This window comes from Agelaius phoeniceus, chromosome 1 (genome assembly GCF_051311805.1).
Source record: "Agelaius phoeniceus isolate bAgePho1 chromosome 1, bAgePho1.hap1, whole genome shotgun sequence".
NCBI lineage: Eukaryota > Metazoa > Chordata > Aves > Passeriformes > Icteridae > Agelaius > Agelaius phoeniceus.
In genome coordinates this window covers 10,769,875-10,795,276 of record NC_135265.1, presented here as the reverse complement: position 1 = coordinate 10,795,276, position 25,402 = coordinate 10,769,875, and the positions used below count along the sequence as shown (strand labels likewise).

General features: G+C 40.7%; 1 protein-coding gene across 6 annotated transcripts in view; it reads left to right on the top strand.

Annotated features, from left to right (window-relative positions):
- Positions 1-25,402, top strand: part of DIP2C (disco interacting protein 2 homolog C) — a 310,631-nt gene that overhangs the window by 69,084 nt on the left and 216,145 nt on the right. The gene's annotated exons all lie outside the window — the stretch shown is intronic.

Here is a 25,402-nt window from a genome sequence, read left to right as displayed (position 1 = left end):
TGGACTTAAGTTTGTATTTGATTTGTATGTTTGAACTTCCCAACCATGATGTTGAAATACTAGTAAAAATGCTAGGTTTAGAATGCCTTTTCAAATTACAAATTACACTAAGTTTGCTCTAGATTTGCCCTAGATAAGTCAAACTAAACTATTGAAACCAGAGTGGCTTAGGGGGTTGCAATCAGAAATGTAATCTTTGTGACAGCAGACTTTTTCAAGTTAATTCTGACCAGTTGAAAAAACCTGTATTGAATGCAACTTAATTATGCAAATTATTGACATAACTGAAAACACATTAAGGGCCTGGTTGAGGGAAAGGTGTATGGGAAGTTATAATGTGCCAGTCTGTGGCTTTTAGTGGTTGAAATAATTCATTTTAGGGTTTGTACTGGTCCTGTTTTGTTTTGAAGGTACTTCCAAGGTCTAGGCTGTTGATCAAGAGGAAGAAAAAAGGGATTTGGTGGTTGTGAAATATGATCTACTGGAAGTGATTTTGTCCCTTTGGGTATCTGTGGGAATTCACCTGTTGTCCTCCCTCTTGGATTTGTGTCAGCTGCAGGAATGGGTGAGATGAGGGGACCTTCATCATTATCTGTCTTCAGCCAAGAGAATGTGCTGTGCATCTGCCCTGGCAGTCAGCTGCAGACCAGAAACTGGTGGTATTTCTTTCAGCTGGCAAAGGCTGGGAGCATGGCATTGAGCTCAGCTGATGGAGGGGAGAAACACCTTCAGTAGCAATGCCTCCACCCAATGACCCAAAGTAGGGATTTTTGGCCTCAGAGTGTTTACTCAGCAGAACAGGGGCCATGCAGCTGGGTCTTGGTCTCAGTAAAAGCAGGAAAGCTGTAACTTCTCAGATTGACCCTGGTCCCACCAGTGTAGGGGCAGGTGATGGGAATGGAGAACACAGTAACCTTTTCAGACAAGTTCTCCAAGCTATATCTGGTAGAGTGCAATGGTAAGCAGCCTCTTATGAAGAACAGTTTTGTTGGTGGTGTTCAAAGGCACTTTTCTTGCAGCCCACTGATGTGACTCATTAGTAGCAATGCTGTTTTAGCCTGTTCTGACTCTTTAAAGGAGCTAATAAAAACTCTAAAAACCCCTGTGTGTTTAGACTGGTCATTTCAGTAGTAGAGCTCTTATTTGTTTAAATAAAGGAATATATGAAGTAAATGCAAAGAGTGAAGAAGGCCAGGAGACAGGTTTGTTGGTAACAGGAGCAGAGTTTCCCTCAGAGTGAAGTTCTGAGCAGCACTCCCATGTGAATGTTTGTTATTTTGTGCTGCTTTGCTCTTGTTGCTCAGACACAGAAGGTCTTGTATCCTGGGATGGGGCATGCACTGATTCTGGCTTGCCATCACTAAACTCTTGAAGCAGCAGTAAACTTGTGGTTTCTGCACCTGTCTTCATGGATTAGTGCCCAGAACCTGTAATTAATGTGAGTCCTTGTGTGTCTAATTTGCCTTGAAAAATTAGACTTTCACCCCAGAATGCACTTGGTGCAACATTCAAAACAGCCCATGCAGGCTGTGGCACTTGACAGGGTGGGATCCAATACACAGTGGGAGCTGGTGGCACTGACTCCAGCAGTGGTTCCCTGGGTGCTTTCCTGGCCTGCTTTTGCCTGTGTGTCCTGCACTGCTTGCATGTCCATTAGGAAATCCCAGATTTGCTCTGTGGTAGGTCCCCATTTCCAGCCATCCCATGTGGCCTTGTGGTGACAGCACGAGGCAGGAACAATGCTCAAAGGAGCGTGTTTGGCAGTTGTCCTAAAATCTTTCCTAGAAAGAATGTGCAATGGCTTGTCAGGGAGACAGATGGGGTTTGCAGGCTGCTGGGCACAGGTAGTGTGTGGGCTCTCCCTGAGTGTGCCTGCCAGGTCCTGGTGATGGCCTGGAGCTGGGGCAGCTCCCAGAGCCTGCCTGGGTACCACACCCATACTCTGTGGGTATCACCCATGTGCTGGTACCCAGGAGGCATCTTTTAACCTGGAGTGTCCTAAAAGGTTCTGGAAAGCACAGGCATAGCAGTGTCACTCTGAATTGCAGTAACCAGCTCTGCCAGCCTCTTCTTGCAGGTGGCTTTGGCTCACATGACAGGTGATGAGTGTGGGGATGGGCAAGGAAGGGTTAAGGGATATAGAAGATGTTGGAGAGTTAGAGCCTGACTTCCCAGTGGGTTGTTGTCATTGATTACACTGTGTAATTGGTATGAATTTATGAATACTGACGTACCAAATTAAGAAATAATAGGAAGTATGATGCACACAAACCAGAACAAGTTGTCAGAAGAGATGATTGAAAAATACCATGTTAGAAAGTACCAAGTTTCAATCTTGCACTCTAGTTTTAAACATGAGAATTTTTTAAGAGCTAAGCAGCAATAGCTATGGAATATTTGACCAGCAACTTTGTCTCTGTATAGCTGACACTAAATGCCAGCTGAAGTCTGTTGATTGTGATTTTATGCTTTCTGGGAAGAGTTGAACTGGGAGCCTGCCAGCCCCTGAACACAGAGATGGTAGGATTTGTTTTCCAGAACCCATTTCTGGAAATATTGGTCAGGAAAATTTGTGGCAAGTTGTATGTACTCACCATAATGTTGTAATAAGGGGACTCTGTTTTAACAGTATATTTGCAGTCTTTTCAGGAGAGGTCACCATGGGCTCAAGGTAATGAGGTTTTGCTCTTGGTTTCTTTTCAGCTGGGATTTCACCATGTGAGTTAATTGTCATATTTGGTGAGGATGAAATAGTGCACACAGGTACCAACTACCTTCAACTTATTGTAGTCATGTTTTATTTTAACCAGGGATCATTTCAATGCTTGGGTAACTCTGATTGCCAAACCCATTAAGTCCTTGCCCAAAGTGGATCATGAGACTTTGTTTAAGAAAGTACTGAAGTGGAACTACTTCAAAATAGAGTACAGGTGATTTTCCCAATTTTTCCCTACATATTTTTCTTTGTCTCTGTGCTGTAAAGTAGGCTACAAAAGTGATATGAATTTGGGTTTTTCTTATATTACCTGGAGCTGCAGAGTAGCGCTTTGTAACAGAGGCAGAATAATTGAAGGAGCAGTACAACTGCTGAGATACACAGTGCTTGATGTTGTTTGTGATAAATGTAGCTAATTATTTTGCTTTTAGTGGTGAAATGATTATAATCTGTCTGCAGTGTTGATCTAGACAAATGCAGTTATAATGTTTTGTTCAACTCCAATCTTACCATTAGCAGATTTCTTTTGCATATTGTTGAGGAGGAAAACCAGCTTCCCTGAGCTGGTCTGAGATGTAGTGGATTCATAATGCAGGTCTGGGTTGGTCACTGATCCTGCTCAAGCAGGAGTTGGACATTTGGGCATCTAAATAACCTCTCATTTTCCCCAATCTATTCACACTAATAATACATTAGATTGCAGAGATGGTATTGCCACTGTTGAAGTTAAAAGTTGGCTGAGTGTCAGGGTTGTTGGCATGCACCTAATGCCATTCTCTTCAAATGTTCTAATCCAGGGTGACACACACATGTCCAGGCCCCAGAGCAGTGACAGAAATGTGCTCCTGTGGGCTGGCAGATCCCTCTTTGGAGGATCTGCCTCTCTGGCAGTGCCTGGCAGCAGGCTGGGTGCTGGGCTCTCCTCCGCGCCTCCCGGGTTGTCATGGGGATGTGTTTTCAGCTGCTGAGCTGAAGCAGAAGGGAGTTGCACTTCAACCAGTGAATCAGATCTTACAAATGCTGCAACAATATCACATAAAGGTTTGGAGGCTTCATCATTTTAGGTAGCTCTTAAGAATCATTTGTTTTATCAGGCATGTTGTCTTTATATGGGACCTCAGGATCACATTTTCCTTCTGGAGGAGATAGATACTTGGAAAAATATTGCCTCCTCTAGCTCACATATTTCTAGTCTTGCAGTGCTGATCTATCTTAGTCAAACATGCTTTTGTTTTCATGATCAAGATGCGAGGTCTTCTGCCTTTCCCTGCTACTCGTTCCAGCTCAGAAGCTGAAGCTAATCAACAGTGTAGGAACAAAAGAAGACTACACTCTAAATGGGTTCAAGGTGTATCTGCATGAATCCATCAGAAAGGAAATCTCAAATCCATGAAACCATTGCAGAAGCTGGCCTCCAGCTCTGGGCTAATTTCCTTTCTTCAGTCCTACTGAAATAATTTCTTCAGTCTGCCTGAATATTCAGTCAAACGGAAAATAAATCTCAGTACTGCTTTATTGAACAGAAATCTTGCTTTCATTTTTTTTTCTATTAGAAAGGAAAACAGGTTTCAAATTTTCCAAAAATAAGGCCAGAAGAGTTTTTCTTGCATGTTATATGTATGTTATAATATCCACTTCAATTTCAAATTAAATTGAGAAGACCAAGTATTTTAAAATGAAACAGTGTAAGTTTTATTTTGAATAACTTAAGCCTTTTTGATTCCTTTGGAAAGCATCAGCAAATCCATTTACAAAACTCTTGATTACTGTCTGTCAAGTCATCTTTTCCTTTCAGAGAAACAATCTTAACTTGATTTTACTTTTGTTCTTGCGACCACTAAGCTGATTTCATCTTGCTAACAATATGCCATGTTATTACTGTAAACCAAATTCTTTAAATCTTGCTTTGTAACAATATTTAGCTTCCTAGGATTGTCAAAATTTATTTTTTTATTTTGGAGATAGATATTTGGTAATACAGCAAGGTCATTGTTGGAACCATTTAAGAGCTACTCCTGAAAAATGCAGTTAATTTAGCTGTCCATGCCAAGGAAATGTAAAACACATAAATAATTGCTATAATCTAATCTCTTCTGTTATCTAAGGTGGGAAAATATTCTTACTAATCTCAGTACCAATCCCTTGAATGTGGTATGAAGAATTTTAACAAAACATTAACAGCTTGAACTCAGATTTAACTAAACCATTAACATTTGGACTAAAAATGCTGTCTGTTGCATCTCAGCTTTGTAGCAGCATTTAAAATCCCCCCAGGCAGTTGAAGAGTGGGGATGTTGAGAATGCTGTGGAGATGCACAGTTTGCCCCAGACTCCAGGAGAGGTGAGGAGCAGAACCCTGGAGTTGCCTGTGCTAGACCTTCCCCATCTTTCTTGTTCTGAGGCCATGATTAAGTTTTATTTTAAAACAAATTTCTTTTCAAAACAAACACAGCTGGAATGGTTCTTTATGACCCTTTTCTGTTTGTAAAATTTGTATTTCTTGCTGTTCAAATGTTATAGGAAAACAGCCAAAATTCCTTTAACTTGTTTTCTGGCAGTATCTTTGTGCTGCTTAGGAACTCTTGTGTTTTCTTGTCACTGCAGAAACCATTAAATATTGGGTTTGGAATAATTCAGTTTATCATCCTTCTGAAGTAGATACAGGTTTCATGGAGTGGTATTAGGAATCTGAAGAGTAGACATATTAACTGAAGGTCATATTTGATCTGTCCCCCTTTTCTGAAAACAGATCTGTTCTGGCCCAAACCATCCAAATGCATGGATGCATTGATTGCTCTTGGTGCTTTCTTTTGGGGAGCTTTTTATTTCCTTGACCAAGTCAATTTTGCATGTGTGATACATATAGACAGCTGTGGGACTCTGAGATGAGCTGATTAGAAATATGTGATGAAAGTACAGTAGTTTATATGGATTATGAAGAGAAGATGAAATCACTGCTGTGTCAGCTAAGGGCCAGAATGCAGGATGTAACTTTGCATGTGTTTGACTGTGGAGCAGGGGAATAATCATTAATTGACAAATTTGCTGGACTGTTGACCAGATTCTTGAATACTGGTGACAGTATCATCATCTGAGATGGAGCACAGAATGTCAGTAGCTTGGAGAAATGTAAAATGCATTTTCTTCTCATTCCACAACAATAATAATATCATTGATTTCCATAAGTATAACTTTGCATAAAGCTGAAGTGAAATAATGATTTTCTCTTTTGCTTCCTATAATTGCTCATGTTTAACCAAAACTTGGGTATTTGCAAAATGGTGATTCAATGCAGGGAGGAAGTGCAGTAGAGATAGTGCTGATATTTGTAGAAAACTGCTTTGAAATCTGTTTTTTCTGTGTTGATGGGAAGATACTTTTTTACCCCTTTCTTGGTGAACTGAGCGGTGATTGGAAGCAAGTGGGAGAACTGTTCTTTACTACAATTTTTTCCCTTTTTCTCTCTTGTCTTGTTTTCTGGCCAATTGAAGCAAGGTTTTATCAGTGCATGGTACCAATTGGAAACTTCTGAAGCTTTTTATGTCTTGCAAATGTCCTCCCACATCTCCTTCTTCCCCCGCAAGAATAGAGGAGAAAGAGAAAAAATAAGCAACGCATTTAGGTAGAGGATGGTTTAACAACCTTTTCTGAATAAAAGCAGCATTTCTTTCACAGCAAATGGCTTTAGTATCATTTTTGGTAATATTATTAAAGCTATAAAATAATGTGCTCCTCATTTAAGCTAGAAGAACCCCACCAGCAGACTGGTTAACAGATCAAGGCAGTCAGCTGACGAGCCACATATGGCAGAAACTGCTGCATATGAATTGTTAATGATCCTCACTGAGGAAAATAACCTTCTTCCTGTTGGTATGGAGCCCAACTGGAGTGTGGAAAAATCCATTAAATGTATGAAGATTACAGTGAGTCAGACTTCATATCCTTTCTCAATAGGCTGTTGTGTGAAGCAGTGATTTAGAAATATTTTCTGCTTTCTATAATATTCCTTGGTATCATTTGATCCTGATACACCACTGGTTGAAACACCATACTGAAGGCTGGATACTCATCTGTGTGAAGCAGAGCCCAAAATCTGGGTTGTCTCAAGAAAGGTCTTTGCATGGCAGCACTTCAGTTGCTGTTGCCAGTGCTGAGCAAAGGGGACTTGATCTCTCTTGGCCAAACACTGTTCACCTGCTGGCACGATACAGAAGGGTTTGGACATCCATGTCACCACTTAGGGGAAGTCACAGAGAGCAGCCTGGCAGTTCAGTTCTGCAGGCAAGCAAATCGTGGTGGTTTGTGTTTTAAATGAGTGTGGTTGTGTTTTAAATGAGATTCTCTGGGGAGAGACTTGAACTGCTTTTAGAGTTGTGATGTGGAGCAGCCCCCCCACCTCTGTTGGTGACATCTGTGGCTTTGCAGGGACATGTGGATGAGGCCAGCAAACCTTGTGTGTCTCTACTGAGCTTGGAGGAACGGGGTCTTGAATCTTGTACCTTGGGGAAGCTTTGCTGTTGTGAGCTCTTGCCTGGGTGTTTACCCTGGTCCTCTTCTGTGTGGAGGTAGAAGTAGAGGGGAAAGTTAACACTGAGGAGTCTTCTCTCTGTCTTTCTCTGGCTTTTGAGACTCTTTCCCCATGTACCATTGAACATGTGCATGTTGCTTATACTGGTGGGAAGCTGTGGGTGAGAAAAACTTCCCTATGCTCTGAGTAAAATCAATTTTACTATGGAATTACTGTTGCTAACTTTCTACTGTTGAAAACTTTCTAACTTTCATATTCTGCTATTATCATTGTCATTATAGTAGAGAAATTGCAGTATGCTTGCTTGTAGGCCTAAAAGCAAGGGCTGTCTTTATTTAAGAGTAAAATATGGTACACAAGAGCAACTTGGTCCTTCACTGTCAGTGCTAGTGACTTTACTGTGCCTGAATGTGGGATAAATTCAGGAGTTTGCTTTAGCAACGTGTGAGCTGGGTGTGTGTGGGACCCCAGGCAGGCAGGCAGCAGGATGGGCAGCAGGCAGAAATGCCTGACCCAGATTCTCTGTCTCGTGTTCACTGATCTATTATACTTGCCAAAATATTTCAAGTACTGTAAATCTGCTCAGTGAAATTAAATGACAATGATAAAAGTTTTTCAGGGAGGTTTAAATTAATCATTTTTGAAGACTGTTTTGGTTAACTCTGCCCTTCTGTAATTTTTGGTTGCGTTTACAGCAGAACTGTTTTTGGATGAGGGAGGAAAGACTGGCATAAAGGGGCCACAAGTGCCAGTTTTCATTCCAACTCATCATTATCAGGTACTGGAGATTTGTTTGAAGAGAAAAACATCACTGCAAGTTTATCAGTTTAAGAAACTGAGAAAAAAAGTGGAATGCATGAAAATGGAAGACATTATTTCTAGAGCTGTAACATCAGCCCTATTTAGTGCATTTCTGAAACCTTTTCTTACATAACCCCACTGGGTAAATTCAGCTCTGCAGAATTTGGCCTTCAGTAAATATTTTAGATCTATTTATAGTTTGTTAATATGAAAGGGTAAAATTGTTACAACAGAAATGCTTTTTCTCTGCAGCTTCAAGTATTGTCTGTTTATTTTGGGCATCAAAGGAATATTTAGCTTGACTTTTGCATCTCTTAGGACAGCAGTGCTAATGTGGTGTTAGCAATGGGGCTGTGTAAACCAGGGAGATTGAAGCTTTGGTGGAGGTTTCAGCCCTGGTAGTCAAATTAAATGATAGTTTTATTTTTATCACTGAGGAGCAATAAACATATCCCTACAATATGGCTGTGAAGTTAATTTTCAGAGATCTGCACTCCCATTAAAACATACGCTTATCTGGCTGTAATTGTTTTCCCTGCATGGCTTCTTTTTAGAAGGCCTACGGGCTATTTATCATAAAACTGTCAAAATTTTGTATCCTCCTGCTTTACAGATTGCTCTTGGCCAGGATGTATTTTAAATCCTCCTTGTGGGTGTTGCATAGTTGTGCAGCCTCAGGTGCAAATCGGGGGAGGAGCCGTGACTCAGAGGTGAAGAGCAGGAATCATCTGCCTTCACTCAGATGCCCAGCTCTGAGGTGCCTGCTCAGAACTGGTCCTTCTGGCTCCATTTATAGCCACTGCAGCAGGGAAGGAGGCTCCTGCCAGGGGTGACTCACCTGGGGCTCACTGAGTGCCTGGGGACCCACTGACACCACCCCAGGGCAGAGGGGTGGCAGCTCCTGGGCATGGCCAGCAGTAGCCAAGGTGACCTTACAGATACGCCTGGACTCATTACATTCACAAGGGGGATTGCAGGAACAAATTATCAGCTGCACCATGTCACAGTCTGGTGTCCAAGGTTCACACACTGCCTCTGCCCACCTGTTTGCAGCTCAAGCCTGCCTTGATCTTTAATCCCCATTTCCTAGCTTGGATTTGAGAAGTTTGGGAAGGGAAACATGCAAGCATGTATGTGCTTGGATTTATGTGCCCCTTTAAGATTGTATTAGAGCTATGAAAATCTAACTTTTGATTTTCTACCTTCACAAGAGGTACAGATTTTCTACCTTCTCCTTTTTGCCTTCACATGTTACAGAACATGTAAGATAGAATGAGCTAGTGGACGCATCGGATTTTTGAAATATTTATCTCTGGTTTTATTTTTGTTGTGTGGTGACAGAGGCATGTGCAATTAAGCTTCCAAGTGTTTAATCTCCTTAACAGATTGATTTTAGTTGGTCTGCCAAGTTGGAAATTGTTTACTGTTATCTTTGTATCCATCATCAAAACTTCAGTGGTTCTCCATGATACTTTTAAATATTTTTGTTTCTAATGTGTATCTGTCTGATAGGACTACAGCTTATCATGCACCTTCATTGCTTCATAATGCTAAAAACCAGGGGGTTTTGGTGTCAGATGCAAATTTATGGCTAGTTCAGATAAAATAAAAATCTGTTGCTCACAACTAGTTTTTTTTTTATTTGTTCTTTTTGGCTACAGTATTGAAATGTATTTTATAGACTTTGTTTCCAAGGCTTTAATAGAACGTCACAAGTTGTAACACTAAATCCTTGATTCTGCAAATAATGGTTACTGCAGAGGAGTTACTCTAAGAGGACTGTGCAAATGGTTTGCTTTGCTTTGTTTTTTCTGTACTTGGGGTTCAGTTTTTGCAGTGTATTGGAAGAATCCCAAAGAAGTTGTTCTTAATATTTATTACATCATTTCTCCAAGTTAGAGATTTTTTTATAAATGATTGCTTGAGCCATTAACACAAGACTTGAGAAGAAAGACTGTGTAAAAGGGCTGCAGCTAATAAAACTGCACAGTAACTTGCATATTAGATATTTTAGAAATCTGAATACTGTTGTTCTTCACCTTGGTCCTTTTAAGAACATCTTTGACACTGATGTCGCCCTAAGTGTGCGCGGGCCTCTTGAAAGCTTCAGCCCTGAAACGCTGAGATCTGGAGCAGTGTGAAGTTCTGCATTGCCCTCTTGCTGATCTGTTAGCTTAAGGCTGGTTGTCGAAAGCCACCAAAACAATGTTTTATGTAAATAACATTAATTAACAGAGATGTGTGGTTCTTTCTTGGTATAGTGGCGTGAATGCAATTTTCTTCACTTACATACAAGCGTGTCAGGTTGTTACTCTGAGGAGAGTTTTTCCATGGTGGCATTTTGGTGTAGAGAGGAGGGACAAAAATCTTGCCCTGTGATCCAAATAAAACTCAGAGCAGCCCTGACATTGTGGCTGGGAGCAGTACAGTGGAAGTTTTAGGGCAATGTTTTTCACAGGTACTTCTCCATGCAGAGGGAAATGCTGTGATGCACACTGGCACAGCTCCCTGGTGATGAGTGTCTTGGGCTGAAAAGCAGAGAGGATTTGGATTTAGCCTTTGCTCTTGAGGCTAATTATTTTCTGTCTTCTGGGTATTTGTGCTCTGTATTCCACTGTTCTCCTCCAGGCTCTTCACTCCTGCTTGGTTTTGTGGGATGCTGACTCTGTGCCAGCGTGTGTCCAGATTTAAGACACCCCTATTTCTGCTGGGCTGTGTTGCACACACAGAGCTCCCAAAGGGCAGGGAAATCTCAGTGATCCCACTGGAGCTGGGGCAGGGCTGGCACCCAGGCTGTTGCTGTCAGTGAGTCCTGGCTGTGTGAGGTCAGCTTTGCCCTCCATGCAAGGTGCCACTATTGGCACGTGCTCAATTAACAGCTGTGCTTCATTATAAAGCTGACTGATTGTTGAACTTACTAAAGGGCATATGAGGTACCACACTGTTAATTGTTACACTGACAACTTAAAATACAAGAATCACAGCAGTTGGTTATAATGCTGCTCATGCATGTTCTTTGCATACTATTTTAATAGTTATATCTGTTGAAAATAAACATCTATTTGAATGATTAATTTTCTTCAGGCTACATAAAGTGATGTATTGAATGTATTGTTATAAATGTCAGAGACATGGCTAAATAATACCTTAAAGTGTACTTCACATGTATAATCTTCTGGCATTGTCATCTCAAGTCTGTACTAATTAACCATTGCAGTATCTTAGGAAGTTTGTACTTAAGATGGTTCTGTAAAATTGTTTTAATGTCAAGGTTTACCAGTAACAACATCAGGGATCGTTAAATGGGAACTATGGGTGAGCTTTGTTGAAGTCCACAGAGTGTCTTTGGGATGTTTTGGGGTTTGTGTGGGCTTCTTTCACTCTCTAATTATTATTCTTTGTGAGTAAAATTAAAAGAGATCTGTAATTAAAACGTTCTGGTTTTGAGCTTTTGTCATCTTGAGTTGGTGGGCAGCACTGTTGTATCTGCCTAGGTGAGAGAAGGATGGTTTGTGAAACCAGGGTAACTAAGGAGGCTGTCAGGAGAGGGCTGGGAGAAATCATTTGCTGCAGTAGAAAAAGAGTGTGATTTCTATATTCTGTGAAGAAACAACGTAATGGATCTAAATTTGGGTTCTGTTTTTCCTGTTTTGGAGACTAAAACCCTTTCCTCTCTATTCCTACTGCTCATCTGGACTCTCAGGGCAGATTCTACAACTGAACATGCTGGCTGCCTCATTTCTGTGTTTATTCTGTGGAAATTCAGTGGAGTGAGTGAGTGCTGGTTGTTTTCCTCGGTGCCAATTCATCCTGGTGAGATTAAGGGGGGAGGATGGGCTGGGCAGAGATTTCTGTGGCGGGGCCGGGATCGCCGCTCGTTCCATGACCCACATACCTCTGCCCCTGTTGTGACACGTGATTTTTCAGCTCTTCAGTGGAAACCAATTGTGCACAAAGCCCCCTTTGAGATGTGAATAGATGAAAGGAGATGAAGCAGCTGGTTTGGTTTTATCCCATTCAGGTCAGATTTTTTGTAGTCATCGTGCAGCATTAATAATAATAAAACCAGCTGTTGTATACCAGGAAACTTGCCATGAAAGGGACATAATTACAGAGGGGCTCAGTACTGTCATTTAACCTGTTATCACTTCAAAGCAGAGATCTAAAGTTTTAAGAAATGATGAATGGCTATGACATTGCTATTAAAGTATTTGCATTGATTGCTTTTGTGCTTGAAAGGGGGAGGCAGAGATCATCCTTGATCCTGGAGTGTCACACAGACATACTTGAATGCATGCATAAAAACCACCTCATGTCACAGGCATAAATGATTGATAACTAACTTCTACCTCTTGAAGTTTTAGTAGAAAAAGAAGAGGCCTGGAGCAGTCAAGGATCAGCAAAACCAGGAAGGTGTGAAGTCCATAGTGGAGAGAGAGAAACAGATACCTGGTGGGTGGAAGGAGAGGGTGTAGGCTGTGGAATAAAATAAAACCTTCAAGCCAGTGCATTGGCCAGATGCTTATGCAGATCTCCAGCTTGTACCCTTTGGCAACTAGTAACAAAACCATGAACTGGTACCAACTGTGCTGGGGTAATTTTTTTAATAGAAAGCATAATAAATTCAGCAGTTGAGTACAACACTTACACTGCACACAGGAATCTGGATTTATGTGAGCCACTTAGTGAAGACTGATGCAAATCAAGATTTGATTGTAAATATGTTTTAAAACAATATTAGCTGTATTTAGCCTAATCCTCTCCCAAGTTATGTCTGTTACTCTTTTCTTCTAGGGTATGAATAGATGTCCTTTTGCAGAAGGGTGTTTAGGATAAGGTCTTCAAGTGAAGCCTGGAAATTTTGTGTTCAGGGTTACAAAAAGCATATAACTGATTCTGTGTATAAGATTCCTAACCATCTGATTCCTTCAAATATGTCTACCTGTTATTGGCCTCACTCTTATCTGGGAATTCAGTAAGTATCTAAGTGTTCAGGAAGAGATGAATCATACCTGACCTTGTTTACAAATGCACGTTGAGGTCACCTATAAAGTTTTCTAAGCTAGTTGCCTACATCAGTACATCTCCCAGATGAACTCCTAGTGAAGGAATTAACTTCACTGGATTCTGACCTCCCCCTGCCACTTTTTTTTACTTGAAGAACTGAATATGAGTTGTAATGTCTTATTTTCTAACTTGTAGCATTTTGTAGTAATTTTATTTTGTGTCGCCAAGCATGGAGACAAAGCTCTACTTTTAGGGTAGAAGAGAAACCATAAGGGCAGAAATGTGAAGTGATTTTGAGATCCAGCTCTGCTTTCATGTTATTTTAGGGGCATTTTGAACTCTGGTTCATACTGTCTATAATCCCCACCTGCCTTGTGCCAGGTGGTGGCAGAGCTCCTCTAAGAAAGGTGTTGAGCTGCTGTTCCTGTCTCATGTTAGTCAAGTGGAACTGAAAACAATACAATGAATGAAAAAAGTATTTAATCTGTTATCACCTAAAGAACTCCAGAGAAGTATTTGATGTAGACTTCAAACTTAATGTGCTTGGTCTTGTCAGAGTTTGGTTTGTATTTTAGATCACAGGGTAGAGCAGCTATTGCAAGAGGTTTTAAGAGCTTTTTAATATGAAACAAACAAAAGAGACATAAAAACTATTTCTTTAATTACTTGTCTGTAATATGTGTGATGATTGCTGTCTCACACAAATGGAACATTATTATTTGTAACTTTTATCTGTTACCTGGCTCGTGTGTTAGCTGAGTCAATGTTTCCTGGCTGTCATGGTTGTGCTGTGACCAGTCCTGCAGCAGCACTGGTGCAAGCCCAGGGCTCCTTCCCCAGCAGCTCTGGGTGTGTGGCTCTGAGAGGGGGAACCTGCTGGGCTGAGGCAGGCAGGGAAGTGCACAGGGACAAGGGGCTTTTTCTGCCAAAATGTGGGAACTGCCATCCCCATATTGATGAAGCAAACTTGAGATTGTTAATCATCTGTGAATTATGCAAAGCAGGCTATTAGCTGAAGGTATGGCTGTTTTATAGGTACCTTCAGTGCCAGCTGCTGTTTCAGGTCATTGGTTTCCTACATCTGCTAATAGACATCTCAAGTTATAACTTGAAAAACTTCTTTACTTGTAGGTGGGTAATATGAGCCATGTAGCTGCATAATGGTCACAGGGGTGTGTGTGGGAAGGTGTACGTGTGTTTATGGATATAAAGTAAATATTTATGCTAGCAACACCAACTCAGTTTCACAAAGAGCAGAGAAAGCTCACTGGCATCTTGTATTGACTGTGAAACTGTTGTGGAAAGATTTTCATTTATTGCATATGACCTGTTAGCCCTCAATGCAAACTGGCCAACTTATGACATATCCAGGGAGGGAAGAGGGAAGGACAAGCACAGATAAGTTTCTTGGACTCCAGGAGTGGAGAAAAAGGATCTTTCACCAGCTGGGGCAGGGCTGTGTTACAAAATTGGATGCAAAGAGTCCCAACAATGGTTGGGAGTGAAAGTGTAGGTGTTAACTTATATTGATTGTTCAACTTGATACTCTGAAAATGTAAGTCATGTTTGCCATCTTTTTTCCTGAGGCTTTTCCCCATTTACTTGTTTTAATTTCCCTCTTCCATTAATCCTTGCTGAGTATAAATTGGCTTTTAACATCAAACAATGAAGAAATAAACTTAGTTGTACATGAATGGTTTTTTTTAAATCATATTATTTCTTCCTCCTGCACAACCATTAATGTGTATTCCTTTTGGTGAGTGAATGTTTTATTCACTCCATAGTGTGAAAGAGCTGGTCTAGCCTCTAGAGGGATTTAAACAAAGTGATTTAAATACTTTTCTCTTTTTTAAGAAGATAGTCTTCAAAGAAAACAACAGCAGTGACATAGAGTAAGATTAAAAACCCACGAGGCTATTCTTGTCAACTTTAATATTCATAATTCAGAATATTTAATGTTTTCTACTCCATGGGAATTCTTTTCTGCTAGATAGCTTTCTGCAAAATTTTTCAGGGTGGCCTGGTTTCAGCTCAGATAGAGTTAATTTTCTTTCTCGTAGCTAGTACAGTGCTGTGTTTGGGATTTAGAATGAGAATAATGTTGATAATACAGGGATGTTTTAGTTGCTGCTGAGCAGTGTTTACACAGTGCCAAGGCCTTCTCTGTCTCTCATCCCACCCACCAGCAAGGAGCCCAGGACAAGCTGGGAGGGGACACAAGCTGGGAGAGCTGACCCCAACTGTCCAGAGGGGTATCCCACCATTTGGGGTCATGTTCAGTGTAAAAAATAGGGAAAAAAATCAGCCAAGGGCTGCACTTGGCACATGGCTGGGCATCAGTCAGTGGATGGTGAGCAATTGCATTGTGCATCTCCTGTTTTGTATATTTGGTTATTATTATTATTACTACTACTACTACTGCTTCAATTCCTGTCCTATTAAACTGTCTTTGTCTCAACCCACAAATTTTACTTTTTTTCCCAATTCTTTCCCCTGTCCCACTGGAAGGGGGAAGTGAGTTAGAGGCTGGGTGATGTTTAGGTAGCTGCCTGGTAAAACTACAGCAGTCTATCCAAAACACCAAATGTATAAACTGCAATAGAAAAGTGATCTGGGAGGACACATTGGTAATGCTGCTGTGGGATCAGTGGACTGTGCCCATTCTCATTAATAAAAATCCTTCAAAATTTGCACATTTTTACTTTTGTCAGACACATGACTTCACATTGTTTTATGGGATCATCAGCAAGGCACACAAGCAAGACTTTTTCCTCTGGTCATTTATTCCATTGTTTATCTGAATATTTGTATGTTTGCAGCTGAGTGGTAATTTGAAGCCTGGTTTGATGGAGAAGGCCAGGCTGTAGAAAACAGGAAAACTGTTTATTAGCTTCTTGTGAGAGTGCACACAATGGCCATCTGATCTAAGGAAAGCAAAGCTGTGTGAGTGTTACCCTAAAGAAAGTAATAGTAATATTTTGTGTGTCATTAGATCTTACCATGTTTGCAGGACACTGCTGCATTAAACAGAAGGGTTGTCCCTTATGGTTCACTGTTGATTCTTCTAATTAATGGCTTAAAGTTGGATGGGTAACACCAGTAAAGGTTGTTTTTTAAGTATCAACCAGATTCTTGGTTTTCTTGGATCCCTAACACAGAGAAAAGACTGATCCCCACCTTAGCAGCAATTACCTATATCCCTTTGTGGCTTAATTACAAAAGGGAAGCAGGAAGACTTGTGTGCCTTGGGTACCAAGTGTGTGCTGCACATTCCTGCTGACGTCTCTGTTGTCTGGGGTGATCATGTTACCCTGACAACCAAGAGCATCCCTGTTTTTAGGGCTGGTCCCTGAATCTCTTTGTGTTTTACAAAACATCACTATTTTTTGCACCAATTTTTTCCTTGCACTCTCTGCAAGTTGGACATCTACAAACTGTCCCAGCAGAACAACAAAGAGATCTCCTTCTAGAAAGATGGATGACAGACTGCCTCACCACATGTGTATCACATTTGCTTGCCAGATCCTGACTCCTTTGTACTTTCCTCTAAGGCAGTTTCTTATATTATAACCTTCCTTTAGTTCTGCACAATGTAGCGATCCTAATTAAAGTCAGTTCCTGGGTTCTTTCTTCCTTGTTAAATCTTCTGTGTTTTGTTAATTTTGATCAGTCTTAAGGTGTCACATGGCTGAAGCAATGAGCAGAGTGACCTGTTTATTCTCTTGAAGCAGTCAAAAGTAGTAGAAACTAGAACCAGGGGGAAAAGAATTTAGCATTTCAAGTCCTTAAGGAAATCACAAGGCCTTTGTAAATGTAATAAGTACATAAATTTTCTACAGAAAGCATGCATTTGAAAACATCCCTGCAGACATCAGTCCGGATGTGATTTCTTCCTGAATCTCTTTTTCCCAGTGCAGACTAAGAAGTTTAATTACCTGGTCGAGTATTTCTTTCATATAACAGATCACTTTAGTTTCAGAGAACTCTGTACTGCAGGCCAGTGTCTCGAAAGTCATGCATTCAATTTCCTATTTTAACAGTTAGTGATTTATTGTCAAAATAGAGCAGTTTGATCCATGTCATTTCTTGGTTGCTCCTTTCTACAAGTTGAACCATAAGATTGTGAAAATTTGTGAGTTAAAGAAATACCTAATATGTGACAAAAATCTGAGCTGGTTCCTTGAATGTGGCATTCCTTATTCAAGACCTTTTAAAGACTTCTAGCTGAAATATGCATCATCTGTGAAAAATTTGTTCTGTCTCCAGATGCCCAAGTGCCAACCCTATAAATTGAATGTCAGGCCATGTTTTTTGTGGCTCACACATTCCAACCAGGAATAGCAGCTTTGCAACTGGCATTTAACTAACAGGTCTAATGGTGTATGACCCAGAAACAGTCTAGTTCCTGCTTCCAGTTTCTGTTGGATTTTGCATTGCAAAGAGCTGCAAATGAGGAGAAAAGTAATTTTGATCTCTAAAGCAGCCAGAGCTAATCTGTGTGTCACATGTAGAGCATGTCTATTAAGAAAAGGTGGTTTTCTCATATCTGCTTTTGTGAGCATCAGCACACTGTTGAGACCATAAGACTGGTTTTCTCTGGCTAACCTTCATGAATAAAGTGGGACTTTGCTAACTGTGAATTTAAAAATAGTTCCATTTTCCCTCCCCCCAGAATATGTTAAAATAATTCCTTCAGTTTTCTTAAATGGAACTGCTAGTCAGAAGATGTTCAGATGTCAGCAATCATGTCACTTCTTAGATGGATCTAAAATGTTACTGGAGCTGTCACCATTTGTCTTTGAAGTTCTCTGTTTTATCTCATGCATGAGGTGGTAACTCCTCATTTTGAGAAGCTGGGCTTTGGCAACTCCTTGCTGTGCAACTTGGGCTGAGATCCTTGGGCTGGTGCATTGCAATGGGTGTGGAATTTATGGAACATGGGCTTTGTTGAGGTTTATGGTCCTTAGGTCAAAGCCATTTCACGTGGGATTGCAGAAAAGAACTTTACTGCTCATGTTCTTAGGAAATAGGGTTTGGATTGACCTAGAGAGATTGTCCAGTCTGTTCCCTGCTCTTGTCTGGAATCAGCTGCATAATATCTCATTTGGGTGATTTACAAAGCCCTTACCTGGACGTTAAAGAGGGCACAGATGAAACATTCTGAACCTCTGTCATTCCTTGTTAAGTAACTCCAGAGTGCTTTAGGAGGTGCTGAGATAAGTGCAGTGCCCAGAGCTGGTTGCCAGGTTCCACCTGAGGTTTAGCAAAGCTGAACAGTGTGGAAGGAATATTCAGGTACTCTGCGTGCTGAACACCTGTTTGTATTTCCAAAATGTGGTAATTGTCTGTTGTGCAATTGCATGGAATTACTTATGTGTGTACTGCAGTTGTGTGTCTGTGGTGTTGTTTCTTTTCACACTGAACCATTGTGGAAACAAATAGGCTAATGTTGGGTAGAATATCACAAAATTTAGGATACAAGTAACCTCTTAAGTCCATTGAATTTCCTGTTTGCTGAAAACAGATTATTAGAAATGTCATTCAGAATACTTTTTTTTTCAGCAAAAAGACCCTGCTCTAAACAGTTTTCCTGTGGGGTCAGGAGTATTGATTTTCTTCACTGATCATGAAAACCTAGAAAAAATGGAGTATAAAATCTGAATTTGAATTTAGTGAATATTTCTCATGTTTTATGCTATTACTCCTTCATCTTCCTGCTTTCCTCCCCTTCATTTTGTACATGAAACATGTAATATTAAGTAATGTAATATTAAGTAATTTTTTCTTATATGACAGAGGCACTTAAGCCCCAGTACATTCATTGGGCTTTGAACAGGGCTGTTTATTCTTACTGACATGAACAGGAAATGCACTTGTGTGCCTTAGGAGATTAGATCTCTGTCTTTTTTTTATGACAGCTCTCCATCATGTTTTATTCATCATAAATAAATGAGACTACTGCTGTTAGTTATCATTATTTTAAGGTTTACTTGTGCATTTCAATAGATGGGGTACTCAAGAACATGGGAAAGACTTTTTCCTTTCAACAGAAAGAAGGCAGAAATCTGGTACTTCTTTATCTTTTATTCAGGATGACATATCACACCAAAGCTAGTGACAGGTGGGCAGAAATTAAATACAGCTTAGCCTCAGAACTCTGTCTACTTCCTTGAATTTGGAAGTATATTGATAATGTTATTTTCCTAGCTTTACAGGTTTTATGGCTTAATGATTTTGAATCTAGAACTGAAGGGGAAAAAACCCTTTATATTATCATTTTATTTCAGAGTTATCTGAAGTCTGGTATGGTCTGGATCTTACTGTGGTTATTACAGACTAACAGTACCCCACCAGGTCACTGTGCTGAGTGTCCTGGAGCTTTGGCCCTCACACTCCAAATGTGAAACTGAAGTTACGGTTGCCACATCTTTGTTGCACCATCAAGTTCTCAAAACAAATAGCCTGAATGCAAGATGTTTTACAAGTTCTATGGGTGCTGCAGGCAGTAAAGGAATGGAGATCAAGATATAAGAACAATTGTTTGTGAATGGCACTTTGATTTCCATACAGACATTGGAGAGTCAAGGCTTCTTTCTTGACTTCACCTCCTTTTACTGTACAAGAATTTACATTGGCAATTCAGAAATTACTGCTTTCTTTTCTTGGGAGCTGGTGTGCTGTGTGATGGTGGGTGATCTGGGAAGAAGGAAAGAGGGGAGTGATAGCTTTAAAATCTCCAGTGACACCAAGTGCTAAATTTGAGATCTCTGTTTCTAAGTACAGTCCTTATGCTAAAGGCTAGGAAATACAGGAAGGGGGTTTCATTTTTTCCCCAGCCTTAAAAGCATCAAGTTTTACTTTGATTATTAAACCTCCCTGCATTCCTTTACAAGGAAACAATTGTGCTATTATTAGCAAGATTAGCTGAAAAAGGCAAATATGTGGGAGTTTGGTTCTTGGTTCTGTTCCGTTTTCTTTTTTTCCCCTATGACTGTACCTTCAGGAGCTGCAGGCTTTTGCATATATTCATCTGTGTAGGCACAGCACAGGCAGGCAATGCCTTCTGTAGAACTGGTTTTAAAATGCTCTACAGTGAACTGCACAATAATCTTAAAGATTTGATTTAATGAAACACTGTGATGGTTTCATTGTGTATTTTTAGCAATTTCTGAAGTAGTGCATTTGCTACTTGCTTAGGCTAGGCTTTGGCAAACCTTACACCCAGAGATTCGTACTTGGCTGTTGTTGTAGGAAATCAGCAGGACCCTCAGGGAGGAGGAGTGAGTGCTGAGATTCCTTGAGGAGGTGGGTTACTCAGAGGGAATCAGAGTGTAAACAGTTCTGTTTTCCTGTCACTGCAGTTGTACTGTGCAAATTGACTTAGGCATAGCCTTTGGTGTGCAGTTCCTCAGGATTCAGGGGCTTCTTCAGTCTCAGCCCTACAGCAGCAGGTTGGAGCACACTTTCCCAAAAACCTGATGCCTCCCTGCATGAATACTGTCAGTGTGGTTGTCACTAAAGCCAGCAGCAATACAGCTCTGTAAGCATTGCTTTGCATGCAGTATTTCTTTTTAACTCCTGCGATAAATTTGCTCCTAATGTGTGATAAAAATACTGAGTTGAAGGCATCCAGCAGTGACAGTTCTTACTTGTGTTGCAGTTTTTGTGTCCAAACTCTCCAGAAAGGCTTCAAGGGCTTCTTTCTGCTGGATGTAACACAGCAAAGCTGATTGCTGCTGACCAAGATTTTGTTAGGAATCTTGGTTTATATTTTGTCCTTTGCATGTTTCTTTGTTTATTGAGAAGTGCTGGCTACCCAACCTGTGCCAGCTGTCCCTAAATCCCAAGGGAGTGTCCAGCAGCTGTGAGCAGCTGGATCAACTTGTTCTTGGGCCAGCCCTTCCCTTGCTGGTGCCTCACTCCTGCGCACCCTGGGCATGTGGAGCAAGGCTGAGGTGGCTGAGGCAGATGCCTCGGTAACCCAAGGAATTGCTGGGCTGTGGCCTCGCTATGTGTGCTCTGGGCAGGGCTGAAGACCAACCATATCTGAGGATTTTCCTGTTTCTCCAAGTTTATTGGCACCTGTGAAGCAATTCCCTTGGGACCCACTGTATCCTTTGGTGTTGGGTTTTTTGCTGCCAATTGTACACTAAGTACGTAAGTACTGATGTGGGTAGTAGGGAACAGAGCATGTACATGCATATGTCAGACATATTTTCTTACTATTTTTGGCAGTATGTTTTCTCTGCCTGAAATAACATTTTGTATAGCTATGTCTTCATTGCTGCCAATCAAGCTTCTTTCCTTTTCTATTCATAAGGTCTTTTAGATTTTAAAGCTGGAAAGCAACCTTAGATCCTCTAGTCTGCTTTCTTGTATGACAGTGGTTATGGAATTTCATCCAGTTATTTCTAATTTATTTAAAATGTAACTATTCAAAATGCCTTGGGTTCTAAAGAATTTTAGATGATCTTTCTGCTTCCCTCTTTCTTGCCCTCTTCTCTTTCACATTCCATAGGTTTGTCTTCTGGTTGAAAATTTTGCTTTTTTATGTCACATCTTTTTTGTCTCATTGTGGTTTCTCATTTAATATTAATGTCCCTCTCATTTTGTGTACACTGTCCAATGGGATTTTTTATGGATCAGGAGAAAGGTTTTATCCTTGCTCCCTGAAATAAACTCCCAACTGCTAATGCTGCTGCTCCCAGTAGTTAATGGCTGCTTGGCTGAAATACATAGCTATAGCTCTGCTTGATCACCTAATTGTGCTAAAAGTATACTAAGGAATTGGTATTTAGGGCATGTAAATGTTACCTCGAGATCCCAGGTTAAAAAAAAAAAAATTGACCTAAATGGGCAGTTCATGCTTCCAAGCCCTGTTATGAGACTCTACAAACAGGGACTGCTGAGTTAGTCATTCTGCCCTCCCAGAAAAACAAACAAACAAGCAAACAGCACAACAGCTGCCAAGTGAGACTGTGCATGTGAATGCTGCCTGTGGTCCTCTCCCCAAATATGCTTCTGTGGGATACCAGTGCTCAGGCACTACTGTTGAAGCTGCATATGCCATATGTACGTTATTGCAGTAATCAGTGTCAAGTATCAGGTATTTTCTGTGTGTGGTACTTCCATCTGCCTTTGAGGCTCTGGAATAAGATTTCTCCTGATTTTTGTTATAAGCACAGCATTGACAGAAATGTATGGGCTGTACTCCTACTTACCTGGGTGTGTTCAGGTGCTTTTCAGAACACTCTCAGAAACACCAGACTTTGAATAAAGTGTATTTCCCATTCTGTGCTTTGTATAGGATGGCCCAGCACTTAGGAAGGTTCATTGGTAATTGGGCTCTGGCTGGAAGTGCCTGGAACCATTATCACTGCTGTGCTGGTGGTTCCAGAACCTGCCTGGAACCATTATCACTGAACCTGCCTGGAACCATTATCACTGCTGTGCTGGTGGTTCCAGAACCTGCCTGGAACCATTATCACTGAACCTGCCTGGAACCATTATCACTGCTGTGCTGGTGGTTCCAGAACCTGCCTGGAACCATTATCACTGCTGTGCTGGTCCAGGCAGGCAGGGGTGGGGAGCAGAGATGGGGTCAGCTGGCAGCCAAGTGGAGCCTCTGGAGAGCCAGGTCAGTAGCAGCCTGACATTGAGTGTTCAGTTTTATAAAGATTTTCCCCCCAAAGGAGTCTGTGGGACTTGACACATATGTCTGCCTGTAGATGAATGCAGTCTGTTGTTGGCTGTGTGCATTAGACTCTTGTGATCAGTATCATGTGAAAATACAGATTATCACTGACAGAAGGAGGCAGCCCAGAGACACAGTCTGGATGTTGCTGGAGTTCAGCAGCATCTACTATGAAATTGTGGTCATCTGGGAAGAAACACATCTTGGTCGTCATTCTCCAAGACAGGAGACTTCAGGCATGTGAATAATCTTGTCTGGACTGAAATGTCAGTAATTTTGGCTAAGGTTTTCTTTTAATGCCACATTTTGTATGGAGAGATTGTACAAATAGTTTACTATTACCAGGGAATGTAATAAGTACTGCTGAACAGCTGCTGGAAACTTTGGGCTGTTTTAGTGGCTTTTTTTTTTTTTTTAACATGGACTATCAATTTCATTCTGGACTATAATCAGTGGCCAGGTGGTGAAATGCTCTGTGTCTGATAAACTGCTCCCCTGCCTCATTCATCACCTGTGGAAATGTCTATCAGTGTGACAGACATTTATAGGTCAGAAAACAGAGAATATTTGACTTTGGTTATTTTCAGTTACTGAGTTTTGATAGGAATGGGATTGGGATACCCAGGAAATGAATCCAAATGGATATTAATAGCACTGACTTCTTATTCTAATATTACCCAAGTGGGATAAAAAGTATGACAGTACATGGCTTTGTCTGTAATTATGCAACACTGTTTAGCTAATGTGTCATTTTTTAAAAAGTAGTGGTCTTTTGACAGCTGTTTGATTCTCCATTTGCAGCTCAGGATGTTGGTGACTACAGTGGTAAAGCTGAAGTTCTTGCCTCTTGTAAATTTGTTGTGTAGGCTTAAAAATTAATATATATTAAGTTTCTTAGAAGTACATTTTTTCCCATGTAATCAACCATCCTGGATATTGTTATTTCACTTAGGAGGTTTTGAAAAGATTAATTCCCATAGTGCTCTTTAGTCCTGATTCTCAGCTTCAGACCTGGTGGTGGATCTCACACATTTCCTGACACTGGGTGCTGTCACAAGCTGTTGTGCCCCTTTGGAAGGACTGACTGGCAGCTGCAGTGTGCAGCCAGGACTCTGCCAGCCAACGTGAGACTCCAGATCCAGAACTCAGTTTAGTCTGAGTAGCCACAGTGGTCAGGCATTTTCACAGGAACTTGGGAGTTGTAAATAGTGCCGTCTCAGCAAGGTAGTCACAGGTCAATGCAATTTCTGAAAATAACTACACTCCACCCTAAGCTGTCAAGAAGAGTTTACTGAGAAGTTTTGGAACATTTTTCATAATACCCAACCAGCTTGGTAAATTGTGAGATTGCATCTGATTCCATTAAAACCAAAATAAAATTATTTTTACATTAAAACTTTTGAAAATGTGAGTCACATATATAGCTTGCAGCTCAAAACCACAAGAGAAATAATCCAATTTGATGTTTTTAAAAACTTCATAATTTGGTGACCTAAACTTAAGATTTTGGGTGTTAACTTTTTATTTCTAGATTCTAAAAATGTCAAGCCCTCAGGCTGATAATTTTACTGTTACTCTTTCTATGCGTACTTCAAGTGAGCTCATTCAAGAACAAACATGTTTCTAGTGGATGCTGAAAATACTTGAACTATTTTAATATCTGAATGCAGCTCAATATCAATGAAATGTCATAATGTTTTAATAAGGTTAGTTTAGTTTATGGTGCATTTTCAGAGGAAGTTTATTGTGTGGAAGGCAGTAAGAGATATCTCCAATCCCTCAGTTGTTTCATACCCAAGAGTTGTCTGGGAGTTTGCCTTAAATTAGTTTAATGTCTGTGTATCAGTCGTGTTTGTGTTTCAAATACTCTAACATTTACATTTCCAGATTTTTAAATTTTAGACTTCTTAATCCAAACCTTTCTTCTTAAAGCCTGTTCTGCAAAGCCTTTAAGCATAATAGAAAAATTCATTTTAGCTATCATTTATCACTCCAGAGCCTTTGGGGAAAAAATGTCACACTGCTTCCTTGCCAAGTACAGTAGCTTCATTGATGAGGAAAAACTCCCTTGGGATGGTTATGAAATATATTTATTACTCTTAGAATGAACTTTTAAATGTTTCTGAGAGCTGCTGACAGGAATAAGTGTATTTCTTAGATATCTTGCCATCACCTGAAAAATACAGCATTCTCTGAAGCCTTCCCAAATTACAGAGATTTGTGAGATCCACCGCAGCAGAGGACTGGACTTTTTTGGATCCCCAGTTTGTGATCATACATGAGGGAAGAATTGGTTTCTGTATTCTTATGGGTGGTCAGCAGCCTTAAGTGCTAATTGTTGCTAATCACTGAAATCTGCTGCACCAGCTTTCCACTGATCCATCAGTGAGAGAGAGTGGGGAAGTGCACCTTGCCCCACATAGCTACTACACATCTCAGCACTGGGGTTATAAATAAAACAATAGGAACTGATGTGCAGCATTAGCCTTGGCTTTGCTTTAAGTGGTGGGTGTTCAACATCCCATTCTGCCCAGTCAGGTAGCAGTGCTTGCATGGCAGCACTGCTGGGAGTGCTTCCACAAGGGAGCATCTTTCAGCTCCCTATTTGCAGGGTGGGTTTAAATTAATTTTGCATGCCTGCACATTCATAATGCAT